This window comes from Lycium barbarum, chromosome 2, assembly GCF_019175385.1.
Source record: "Lycium barbarum isolate Lr01 chromosome 2, ASM1917538v2, whole genome shotgun sequence".
Lineage (NCBI taxonomy): Eukaryota > Viridiplantae > Streptophyta > Magnoliopsida > Solanales > Solanaceae > Lycium > Lycium barbarum.
In genome coordinates this window covers 88384617-88395489 of record NC_083338.1, presented here as the reverse complement: position 1 = coordinate 88395489, position 10873 = coordinate 88384617, and the positions used below count along the sequence as shown (strand labels likewise).

At 33.1% G+C, this 10873-nt stretch overlaps 1 long non-coding RNA gene across 2 annotated transcripts; it reads left to right on the top strand.

Moving 5' to 3' along the window:
* The first annotated feature begins 7684 nt into the window (after window positions 1-7684).
* Window positions 7685-10526, top strand: LOC132626616 (uncharacterized). 2 transcript variants are annotated; one of them, XR_009577514.1, is made up of 2 exons: window positions 7685-7923; window positions 10334-10526. It is a non-coding gene; the product is annotated as an uncharacterized LOC132626616 (long non-coding RNA). The 2 variants fall into 2 exon arrangements; XR_009577515.1 differs by having other exon boundaries at window positions 7685-8381.
* Window positions 10527-10873: the final 347 nt, after the last annotated feature.

Sequence of the window (10873 nt, the reverse complement as noted above, 5' to 3'; positions counted from 1 at the left end):
CAGGCAAATGTTTGATGCTAGACAATGGAATGAGCTAGAAGAGCTTGAGACGTGTACAAAGAATGGAAAGTTCAGCATTAAACAAGCATACCTCTCAACTATGCCACAACAACCCAAAATACAATGGAAATCATTGGTATTACTCAAAAGTGTGATCCCCAGGCAACAATTCATATTATGGATGGCAGTCCAGAATAGATTAGCCACAACTTACAGATTAGCTGCTTGGGGAATACAAGTGGATCCTATATGTTAACTATGTTCAGCTGGAGAAGTAGAAACACACAAACATCTATTCTTTGAATGCAACTATGCAAGCTTTGCCTGGCAAACTCTCCTCCACTGGACAGATATCAGGAGACAGATTGAGACATGGGATGAGGAAGTGCAATGGATGTCGAGAAGAGTCACTAGTAACAGTCCTAAATGGGCTATCTTGGGTTTTGTCTTCACAACTGTTGTCTACCATATTTGGATCGAAAGGAATGCAAGAAGATTTCAACAACAACAACACAGAAGCAATGTGGATAGGACTAGAGAAATAGCTTTACAATTGAATATTGTAGGCCACATTAACTGTAAATGGAGTAGGAGGTTAGCAGACCTCAATTGTTTTCCTTGTTAGCATTGCTAAATAGGCTGTGATAGGTTTAGAGTAGCATAGAAAGGTAATTTTTGCATAGGTTTTGCTTTGAGAGTCCTGTCTCTATAGTCCAAAAGAGCAGGTTGTGTATAAAGTTTACTTGGTTCAATACGAATTTCAGTTTTTACTAATATATATATATATATATATATATATATATATATATATATATATATATATATATATATATATATTAAAATGAAATTAAAACAAAATAAAAACTCCCAATCAAAAACTGCCAATGTGTGATTACAACAAAAAACAAAATTAAATAATTAAAACTGACAATTAAAAAATTGTCAGTGTAATCAGCATAAAAACGTAATTAAAAAATATTAAAAAGTAAAAACTGCAAATTTGATAATTGCCAAAGCCTAATCACCCATTCATAATAATAAAAAGCCACATGATTTTCATTTCTAAAAGGAAAAATAAAAAAGAAAAAGAATTAAAAAAGACCAAAGAAAACCTAACTAACCCAAAAGTGCCACGTATGTTAACTTCTCTTGGTAGTTTTTTAAGAAATAAAATACGTATGGATCTTCTTATTATTATTATTATTATTATTATTATTATTATTATTATTATTAATTATTATTATTATTATTAATTATTATTATTATTATTATTATTATTATTATTATTAATACTATTACTATTACTATTATTATTATTATTATTATTACTATTATTATAAGTAACCGCTCAAAATTTTATATGAAAATAAAGGAGAATAAAAAAATAATTTCTTATTGCACGAAATAAAAAAACAATTATTGAAACATATTGATATATTTTATGATAAAATAGTAAAATAATTTGTTGTTCATATGTTGGGCGAACTAAAAATACAAAGTACTTTTTGATTTGACCCTATTTCTATTATATATAACGTAAAAATATTCACGATTAAGGGAGATAAAAATAATGTGCGGATATTTATACTTGAATTAAATTCAAAAAATTAAATTAATGTAAATAAGTCATATAATTGAACAATAGAATAAAAGTATTAAAAAAAAAGTCCAGAGTAAGCAAATTACATACAGTGCTATATTGAAATGAGAGTAGAAGGATAAGGATATTAAGCCAACTAAATACCTAATAAACATCATAATTAGTAATGTAATTACAAAATAGATGGATAATGTTATAAAATAAATAGGAAGAAAAAAGTTTTACGACGATGATATGGTTTGTTTTCTCTAATTTAGTAAAGAATTTTGTTATTGGTTATATAACATTGAAAAATAAGATGAATGTCCAAATATTATTTAACTATGACCTAATATGCTCAAACAAGTCAAATTAAAATTTTAATATATATTTTTTCTCTACACTTTCCGCGCATTGCGCCGGTACTATACTAGTGATAAAGAACAAGTAAACAAAATTCATTAACTAATTACCATCAAACTTTTCGATTCTGTTGATTCGTAATTGCACGATTTAGGCGTCTTGGCATAGTTCTAAACCAGATTTTTTAAAAGGAAAAAATAAATTTATCTTTGCTATTGACAATAACTACCTAAGTTACATGATTTGGGATCACAAATATCAGTGTTAACACAAAAAATCATTAGCTCCTAAACCTTGTGCTAATATTATTTGTAAGAATCTTTCCAATAATACGTAGTATAATGTAAATCGGCTAATACAAACCCTAACATGATTTCAGAACCGTCGAAGTTAAAGATTTTCACAAGAATAACATAATAGTACTTTCGTCAAGAAAAGTGTACCCAAATTCATGACGTTTTTCTTATAGTTTTTAATTGCTTTCATATTATACCTGAAAAAGATAAATTTCTCTTTCTTTACCATCACTCTATGAAGACGTATGATGAAAATGTTATCTCAAATTAGTATAAAGAGAACCTTTTTTATGAGGCAGAGTATCCTTTGAGCAGTTATTTTTAGGCGTAATGCATAGATAGATCCTTGAACGTGCCCAGGAATTCCACATGGACACCAAACAGATCCTCGTACCATTTGAACCCTTCAAGAAGACCTTTGCTGTACCATTAACACACAATTTATTGAGTTGGCACAGTGTGTGCGGTACACTGCTCCAAAAGCCGTGAGATTCCACATTTTTTTCCTTTTTAAATTTTTTAGAAATTGTAAGCAAAAAAAACTATTTTAAACCTAAACTCTAAACCTGTTGTCGTTTCCGCTGCCGTCTCCCGTTTCATCTTCTTCCCCACTACTTGTTTTAAACCTAAATCTCCTCTAATTTTTCTATCTTTTTTATTGTTTTTGATCTGTTTTGTTCTTAGGTTTAGATTTCATTTAGGTTTTGATTTGATTTGATTTGGCAGAAAAGACAAAGGAGGGAGAGAAAGGTAGGGTGGCAGCGCTGTTGACACCTAATTTTTGACCTCCCATAATTTATTTTAATTGCTCAAAGTGCCTGAATATTAAATGGGGAGATAAATATTTTTTTTAAATTAGGAAGATTTTATAAACTGTGTAGATAATATTTTACCTTTATTGTTTGGTAAAATAATTTCTATAATAAATCATTTGGAAATTATTTCACAGTAATTAATAAGGCATTTTACTAGCTTCAACCAAAAAATAGTATGAAATAACTGTTTATTCAATTATGCAAATATCAGGATTTAATTCGGCAAATATTTACCCCCATTTTAATTCAAGGAAATTGAGTAATTGAAATAAATAATCATTTTTACCTCAAAATTTTAATTCTCTGCATAATCAATTTATGTGGACAATTCTCAAATTAATTATAATTGATTTAGATAAATTAATTATAATTATATTTGTAAATTTCCTTTATGTGTTTAATTACGGCTACAATTGAAATAATCAATTAGTTAGCCAAATGGGGCCACAATTGAAAATAGCAAATTCATGCTTTAATTCAATTAAGGCCATCCATGTAAATTTAATATTTTTGTGAAAATCAGTCGTGTTTTTAAATTAATTGGTTGTTTAGTTTCAATTTAATAGCAAATCAATTTCTTTAATTGTATTTTTTTACGTACCCATTAATTTATTTATTTTTGTCGCATTAATACTTGCGTGTATACATATATATGGACATACAAGTGCAGATTGAAAACCATGTTCAAGCTGCACTTATGGACAGGGGATGGTCGGTTGAGTTTCTTCTTGCGAAGAGACACGAGATTAGGGGCTTGATGTTCTTTCAAGTGGGCAGGGTTCTTAGTCAAAGGACCTACGCTTCCCACCTGCGGGAGATTGAGCATTTAGGTCATGTGGTGGAGATCAATCATTTTTCTCGAGCCGTACGAATAGAAAGTTTCCTATACGTTTCTAGGGGGGAGAGGTGTTGTTCATCTACATCTATCCCAATGAGACGTCTATCGAATCGTTGTAATTGATGTTCGATCCCGAAGAGAAGGAAAAGATCTTCGTAAAGTGGGTTTTTATCATCCGATAATCAAACTTATTTAAATGTTCCTGCTATTTTATATTTCCTTGAAAAAGGGGCTCAACCTACAGGAACTGTTCAGGATATTTTAAAGAAGGCGAAAGTTTTTAAGGAACTTCATCCTAATCAACCGAAATTCAATTAAGGAAATACAAAAAAGGGGGTAGTGATTTATATATAACTTTGTATGACTTTTCTCTTCTATTTTTTTGTATTTCCTCCCTTTCCTTTTCTATTTGTATTTATTTATCATTGCTTCCATTGAATTTCGTGTTCTATAATGACAAAATCCCTTATTTTATTAATCTTCTAAATCTAAAATTCGGGCATTTCCTTCAATTGGGTGGTTTTTGGAACTCTACTAAAACGAAGAAAGAAATCAAGTTTGCTTATCTCACTTAGATTTATTGAATCCATATATATATATGTATATATGTATATACCTATATACCTATATATATACCTATATACCTATATATATACGTATAGATACATATATACATACATATATATATATATATATATATATATATATATATATATATATATATATATATATATATATACATTTAGGGCTGCCCATTTTTAAAAGGACCGAGTCCAGCCCAAAAAGGGCCAAACCCGGCCCAATGCATGAAATAAGAAAAGGGGGCCAATGTCACACCCTAATTCTGATAGGGCATGATGGGCACCCGACCCTCACTTAGAGCCGAGCGAACCCGCTATTTCTCATTATACTCATAGTCTTACTGGACTCCTAATCATGAAATGATGTGCAAAATGAAGGCCTTTCAAAACATTCTTTTCATCTTTCTTAACTCAAGTAAAAAGCTATAATAGTATGAATTCCTAAAGAAGTGCATAATGCTACATCGGCTTGCATAGCTGCTTACAAGGCTAATGTACTGTATACATGACTCTGTCTGCAAAAGTCTCTAACATAAGATATGATATCAAAACCTAAGTTGGGACAGGGCCCCAACATACCCATAACGTGCGTGACTTAGCTCATGAAAACCTACTCCGACGCGGTATCACTTCGAACCGAATGGAGTCTACCAATCTAGCTAACAGCCTGGAACATTCTATAGTCAAACCCTTGGACCTGCAAAGCAATATGGGGCTGTGTGGCATGAAACACAGCGCCCCCAGGCAAAGGGACGTCAGTACGAATAATGTACTGAGTATGTAAAGCATAATCAATAGCATAATGAAAGCACATGAAACAACATAGTATGGAAGAGTCATGAAATGAGAGAGAGCTAGGTATACCTTTAGCGATGCTCGTTATACTTACTTATCCTTTTTCCACTAGGAAACTTCCTTTTCATACATTTGAATACATAGTAATATCATACCCGACCATCTAATTTTGGTGTCTTACGTACCCAGCCATAATAAAGCTTGGTGTTATACGTACCTAGCCCTACCAAGGCTTAGTGGTATCCGTACCTAGCCCTACCAAGGCTCAGTGTTATACGTACCCAACTGCAGTGGTGTGCGCACAATAGATATCATACCCGGCCTTATAGGCTCTGTGTCACAACATAGCATTCATACTTTTATAACATACATAGGTATCCGAGAGAAACATTTCGACACTATCGGGGTGACACAAAGTGTATAAACTCCCGATTTCTATTATTGAATCACCATCATCTTTATCGTCATCACTATTATCATCGTCATCATTATCATCATCACCATTATCGTTGTCATCATTATCGTTATCACTATTATCGTCATCATCATTATCACTATTAACATCGTCATCGTTATCATTATCACTATTATCGTTGCCGTCATTATCGTTATCACTATTATCGTTATCGTCATCGTTATCATTATCACTATTCACATCATCATCATTATCATTATCACTATTATCATCGTCGTCATTATCATCATCACTATTATTGTCGTCGTGCTCGTAACATATCTTTTACCTTTATCTCTTATGAAGCCCTTTATGAACATAGACTCATAATTTTCCGGAATGTAAGAAAGTTATGAAAAAAAATAGGAAGATTTATGCCATCAGAATCATGCCTTAGAAGGAAAGGGCTAGCGTTACATACCTTTTCGGTTTGCTATTCTATCGCTTGATCGTTCCCCTTCAATGCTCACGTCTCTGCCTTCAAGAGAGTTCGTATTAATATTAGCTAATCGATCATATGAACATGCTCAACTAAAGCTAGAAAGAATTGGGTAGCATTTTCTTTGTTTATACGACTTTCCTCACATCACATATCAACTCCCAAACATCTATAATAACATTCACAATATCATAACCAACAATCTTCGTTTACTCTACATTATCCACATTTCACAATTTCACTTCAATTCCTCCATAATCATGGTCATAGTTCACTATTGCATTTACTCACATTTAATGCTTATCCCATGTCCTTAATATCATTTATAACATAATCATAATCACAACATATCAAGAATCATGACTCAATCCAAGTTATTACTAAAAAATGACACTATTCCCACATTCATGACCCATTTTCTATATTCTTCTACAATCCAAGTGTTTCAACTTCTCAATACCTTAAACAACACGCAAATACCATAAAACTTACCTTAGATGGTGTAGGAATGACCCTTGGGTGGAAACACTCCACTTGAGCAAAACTCTAGTTTCACCTTCACTTGGATTACTTGTCTTGGATGAACTTTAATGGGTTTCTTACACTTTGATTCTCTTGGTTTTATGAAGTTGTTCACTAATATTCCTTGAATTCTTGTGGGAGAAGTGTGGAGAGGATACTAGAGAGTTCTTGAAATGTTGGGTGAAGATGAAATGAAATAATGAACTTGGTCCCCTTTTTAATAACTCAAAAATATGATCTGTCGGGAAAATATACGGACACTTATACGGTCCGTATAAGTGACCGTGAAATCGCCCCTTCAATATCTCACTTCTATGACCATTATACGGCACATTATATGGTCTATATAATTTTATACGGTCCGTATAAGTGACCGTATAATCCCATCAGTGAGGGACCTTTACTGTGACGATTCTGCGTACAATTATACGGACCGTATAACATTATACAGACCGTATAATTGGCCGTATAACCCATCTTTTCTCTGATCTTGTTCTCATCACTTCGTTTGATCTCCAATCCTTGTGAAACATTCTTGATACTTGTTTAACACCTCATTGACAACCTAAGGGACGTTATAACTCTTCTCCAAGATACTATTAAATCATCATTAACTTGTTACTCGTAAATCTCTTCCGATACTTGACGTATACCTTGCCTTCCTTGGCAGACTTTCTTCTCTTACCTCGAATGTCTTTGAAATCTCGATTAGGGTCATCAAATGCTATCTCTTACTTATTAAAATATCGTATACCTCGTGCCCTTCGTTAGTCTATTCACTGTGCATTAACGAAAAATTTTCCGAGGTGTAACAGCCAAGTCCCCATTTACCATTTTTCAATCTTCCAAACGCAGCCTATATATATATATATGTATATATTAATTTGGGGCTGCCCATTTTTAAAAGGACCGAGTCCAACCCAACAAGGTCCAGAGCCGGCCCAATGCGTGAAATAAGAAAAGGGGACCAAGTCCCCATTTACCACTTTTCAATCTTCCAAACGCAGCCTCCCCTTCCCCTTTCCCCCTTTTCTCTCCAAAACCCTAGCCGCCTCTGCACGATCTTCTCTCTCCTCGTCATCCATGGCTGTTTATGGTAAAATGGCAGGAAAAGGAAGGCTTACTCAGGTCTAGCATGGCCCAAACGAGCAAAGCATTGAATGCTCGCACTCATTTTCACCTAATGCTGCCCAAACACGTTATTATCTCTCGATTTTTTTCGCATTTTTGTAGATTCGACGGTAAGAACTCTGAAATATCTTAATGAGTTTTGTTTGCATCCCATTTGAACTTTGGTTTTTCATTGGCTTATGATTGTTCGCATGGATCGACCTTTTAAAGGTCAGATACGACCTTCCCTTTACTCTTTATAGTGATAGCTGGCCATTAGATTGGCTTTGAGAAGAAAATTTTTGAAATTTTTTGAAAGTCCCACATCAGTTGAAATTTGGGTTTTTACATCAATTTTGGGGTTATAAATAGAACTCCTAATTCTCAGAAATAGCAAAGGTTGAACATCTTAACGCCTAATACATAGGGTTTCTAGCTTCATTTTGCTTAAAACCTTTAATTTTCGGTGAAGTTTAAATTTTAAAAAATTATTTACTTGTTTCTTGGTATGGTCGGGTGAGTTTGAGCTTTTGGGGATCAATTTGAGATTCCAAGTCTAATTCTCGATCAAAGGCTGCACTCTTAGGAGGTAATTCCCCTTTTCTCGTTAATCTTTGCAATTTGCTATATTTGGTAGGTTTAATTAGTTGTGATACGATGTAGTTTGTTTTGTTTGTGTGTGCTTTGGTATACATTATTCTTTCTTATTTCATTAAATTATTGGAGTTGCTCTTATAGTTTGTTGGTTGGCTTGTTCATAGAATGTAGTCTATTTGTTTATATATGTGTAGTGAGATGGTATTGTTATCTCAGGTGATTAGTATGTTATGGTTGGATGATTTAAATTTTGTACAAGAGGCCTAGTCTATTAGTTGAAGATGTGTCAAGTTAATTACACAAGTCATTATGTGTGGGATTCAACATGGTAATTATTAACTCTTATTAAATAGATTGTTAATGTTCAGTTTGGTTAATCTATACTAATATAGGCACATTGCTTTGATGTTCAGATATATGTTTAAGTAAGGTACAATCATATCTAAAGTTGATCTAAATGGTGCATAGGCTGTGTACAACTGCCTTGTCTGTAAATATTCCTAAGTTTGACAAACCTGTAGTGAGTTTATTCTATTTATTTGACCTGTTAGCCTATTTTAACTTGATGCTAAGTCTGAACAGTCTGTTCTGAGTTCTTGTAATGCTTATGAACTAACTATGTCTATCTAAACATGTAAATGCTTTTAAAATTACTAATATGATCCTCCACCCTGAGTTAAGTCTATCAAACATGTCTAATAAATTAGTGTTGGCTTAAATGTTGATGGTATAGTACTAAAAACTATTTTTTTTGAACTGCTTAAAAGATCCAGTGAGGTCAAGAATTTTTGACAGAAACTAGGTATGTTGGCTGGAGATCAATAGGTGTATGTCATTATATTAACCTGATTTGTGTGCAACATGTCTATTTGTCTCATTCCATGCTCAATGTTTGAAGGAATCAGTCATATGGTTGGTTTTAATCTTAATCCTACTATTTAGTCGAAATCCCTGTTATCTAATGCCTTATGGCCTTGCTAAAAAAAGAGGGAAGTGATTATGATGCTCTTCTTTGTATTAACTGGTATATTGTGTGATTAATGCTTCACTTAGTGTGTTGAGTGTTATTAAGTGACTTTAATTTGATCCTCCTTGACTAAGATGAAACCTGTATACTAATCCATCCTTAGGATGTGAAACTAACATTAAAAATGACATGAAGTTTGAGTGCTTTGGAGGGAAAGATATGTGGTCTTAATAACCTCTCTAATAGCATTATTTTCAAACTGGCATTTTGGCCCATTCGATTTTCTAGATTCATTTTATGTCATCCTGCCTATAGACATTCTCATGCAAAGACTCAGTATGAGCAAGCACATTTAGGAGGATTATGTGTATGGGCAGATAGTAGTCTAAACTTGCCCAAAGTGTATGCTTGCTCCCTGTTTATTTCCTTAATTCTCTTCTCTGTCTACCTTGTGTTGTGGATCTTTGATCAATTGATTGGTTTGTCTTGTCTTAATGTTGTTTATGCCTAAACATAGTATAGTATATATATGCATATGTCTACTGATATACGTATTAGTTAATACACTAATGGGGAGTTCCAATTGGCCAAAAGGGACCAAGCTTGAGCCTCTCCCAATGTCTGTCATGCTTAGGGTTCATGAAACCCTTTGGATCTTGTGCGGCGTTGGGTACAAAGAGGTAAAAGCTTTCCTTCTTTAGCCATTCGGGGATCCTCAAAGGTGTATATACTCAGATATATCAAAGAAGTATACATATGTATACTTGAGTCTTCCTTTAATATATAAGTAAATAGCTTAATCTGTTGGACTAAGTTTTATGTGGAGAATGGTTTGGATTAACCAATTCATCATTCATTATGTTTCTTGCCTGCCTAGTATGTATACACGGTATTAATTTTTATTTTTTTCAATGCGGGAAACTCTCTTGCATCCCTGGTCCATTGCATCGCCAATACCACTTTCTGATCGAGTGCAGTTCGTGTTTGGAAAGGGAAGCAAATATTATTCAAGGCCCAGCTATGGGTGAAAATAGCACTAATGAGGCGGGTAGCCCATTAGTAAAATAATCCTTCTCCTCACCTTTATCTAATTAATTTGTATGATTTGTAAAAATGTGAACCTTATTATTATGGAAACCCCGATGGATATAGAACTAGGATTATCACTTAGTTTGACTTAGGTGATCAAGATAAAATAAATTCAAATCGTTGCAAATTTTGGTTTTAAATAATTGATGTCTAAAATGAATACTTTTTACTAAATATCACGAGTTTGAAGCAAGGACAGCGAGCTGATTATTTTTAAAGTGGAACTCATGCTTTTAAAATGTTGGAGTCGTCTATAAATTTTGTATGAATAGAATAACTTGAGAACTAAAATGGATTCAAGTCTCTTTTTTTTTTATTTTTTGTTTTTAGAAAAAATAATGACGTGTTTGTAACAGAATCTTTGAGATAAAAAGAATATTTGCATAATTAAGCCTTGGCCTGGAAGTCTACCAAAAACTCGACGCATT